The sequence below is a fragment of the Nomascus leucogenys genome, chromosome 12, assembly GCF_006542625.1.
Source record: "Nomascus leucogenys isolate Asia chromosome 12, Asia_NLE_v1, whole genome shotgun sequence".
NCBI lineage: Eukaryota > Metazoa > Chordata > Mammalia > Primates > Hylobatidae > Nomascus > Nomascus leucogenys.
The window spans coordinates 52,029,114-52,031,795 of record NC_044392.1 but is presented as its reverse complement, the minus strand read 5'-3'; the positions used below and the strand labels follow the sequence as shown (position 1 = coordinate 52,031,795).

The 2,682-nt window shown below is 47.5% G+C and overlaps 1 pseudogene; it reads left to right on the top strand.

Annotated features, from left to right (window-relative positions):
• The first annotated feature begins 1,086 nt into the window (after positions 1-1,086).
• Positions 1,087-2,377, top strand: LOC100580381 (annotated as a pseudogene).
• The last annotated feature ends 305 nt before the right edge of the window (positions 2,378-2,682 follow it).

Here is a 2,682-nt window from a genome sequence, read left to right as displayed (position 1 = left end):
GTTAATTTCTACTAAGGAAAATAAACTTTTTGACCTACATTACCAGAGATGAAAAAAAAATAAAGTGAAATAGAAGATTCAACTTTATCATATGTGCTGAGGTGCTTTTGGCTCTAATAAAAGTTTTTCCGTTTTATCTGCAGGATCACATTTGAAATCATAGGACTGAAAATTATGAAGCAGAAACATTTGTCCTTGGTGTTTCCAAAATATGTGAACCAAACCTCAATGTCTGCACTTTTACTCTCAAAAACTTCTGACATGAGGCACAGATTTTTACAAAATAGCTTAATATAGAAGTCTCACAAAATGTGAAGATTTCCCCAGATCCCCAAAAACAATGGAAAAGCACTAAGAGCACAAGGCCTTCACGGGAATAACAGAAAGAAGAGGAGAACTTTGGCTCTCACTGTGAATGCCCTGGAATGTTACTGGAGGGACAGGAGGAGCCTTAGAATATTTACGAGCATAATAAGCATAGGGTAGGAAATGTCCATCTGTGGCAGCAAAAGAAGTAAATCTAGGATTTACTTCTTTTCATTGAAGCAATTTCCTTGAAGCAGAACTTCCCACATCACATTTTTAAAGTTTCCTCCTTGGCCTTTGCACCTCTCATCTTTGTTATTTGTTCATTCTTGCCTACTGGGGTGATGCCTATTATTCTCTCTCTTTTTACATTCCAAAGATATTTCCTTTACTGTAGAACAGGGCCATCCAAAGGAGAATCTCACGATGACCCCTGGTCTGGAGCACCCAGAGTCCACAATCGCTGGGGATGGAGGCGGCTTCAGCCTGGGGTTGTGGTGAGATTCATTGATTGACTGCGCGATGGTGGCTGAGTTGCAAGCAAATGGGTTTCATCACCTTAAATGGTTTTGAACCAAAGAAGCTGTATTCCCTTAAAAAGATGGACAGCCCATCGTGTGAACTATAGAGTTTGTGAACAAATTTATATTGGGTTCATAGTGGAGTCATGCACGCTGACTCCTGCGAGTTCCCCTAAGTTCTTAGAGGACTGCTTTGCCTTTTGATCTGTTAGAGGACTGCTTTGCCTTTTGATCTGAGAGTTGCAAAGTTCCCTAAAGAATGGCCCCTGTGGATAGGTGCTAAGTCAAGAGACAGCGGTTGGACAGAATTTGTGAAGGAATTCGCCCCCAGATCATGAAAGGCCCCCTGAACACCCGCCCCGTGGTGGCGCTGCTGGATGGCCGCGACTGCACTGTGGACATGCCCATCCTGAAGGACCTGGCTACCGTGGCCTTCTGTGATGCTCAGTCCACGCAGGAGACCCACGAGAAAGTTCTAAACGAAGCCGTGGGTGCCATGATGTACCACACCATTTCCCTCACCAGGGAGGACCTGGAAAAGTTCAAGGCCCTGAGAGTGATCTTGCAGGTAGGCAATGGCTATGACAACGTGGCCATCAAGGCTGCTGGCAAGCTCGAAATTGCTGTGTGCAACATCCCGTCCGCAGCCGTGGAAGAGACAGCCGACTCCACCATCTGCCACATCCTCAAACTGTACCGGGGGAACATGTCGCTGTACCAGGCACTGCAGGAAGGCACCTGAGTTCACAGCGTGGAGCAGATCGGCGAGGTGGCCTCAGGAGCGGCCCGCATTTGTGGGGAGACGCTGGGCCTCATCGGCTCGGACGCAGGCAGCAGGAGGTTGCAGTTCGAGCCAAGGCCTTTGTAGGATGGGATCGAGCAGTCCCTGGGCATGCATAGGGTCTAAACCCAGCAGGATTTGCTGTATCAGAGCGACTGCATCTCCTTGCTCTGCAATCTCAACGAACAAAACCACCACCTTATCAATGACTTTGCCATAAAGCAGATGAGGCAGGGAGCATTCCTTGTGAAGGCAGCCAGTGGTGGCCTCGTGGACAAGAAAGCCTCAGCACAGGTCCTCAAGGAGGGCAGGATACGAGGGGCAGCCCTCGGCGTGAATGAGTCGGAGCCCTTCAGTTGTTGAAAGATGCCCGGAATCTCATCTGCACTCCTCTCACTGCCTGCTACAGCGAGCAAGTGTCACTGGAGATGAGGGAGGCAGCTGCCACTGAGATCCGCCGAGCCATCATAAGTCACATCCCATGAAGCTTAAGAAACTGTGTGAACAAGGAATTCTTTGTCACATCAGCACTTTGGTCAGTAATAGACCAGCAAGCAATTAATCCTGAGCTCAATGGTGCTACCTACAGATACCTGCCAGGCATGGTGGGCGTGGCTCCAGGAGAACTTCCTGCAGCCATGGAAGGCACCATCCCTGGAGACATCCCAGTGACTGACAACCTCCCGACAGTGGTACATCCTTCCCAAGGGCCCTCTCCCAACAGCCCACAAAACATGGGGACAATCTTGAGCACCCCAATAAGCAATAGCAGAGAATGCCGGAAGGTAATCATTCAGATACACTTGGGAACAAGAGACAGTGAAAAATAGATAATCTAAGAGAAAAAGAATCTGACGGCCTTTTTAGCTGATTCTGGACATATGCATCATTGTTGTTGCAGTGTTAAAACTACAAGAGCTAGAAAACTGAAGATGTCGTCTGCTTACGGAAGCTCTGAAAGACTAGGGTGTGATTTATTAACGACCAACTTCTACTATTGTGTGTCAAGTTTTTCATCTGTGCATCAAATCACAAAGAATAAATAGAACTTTTCCCTTTATCAGTCCCTTGGGC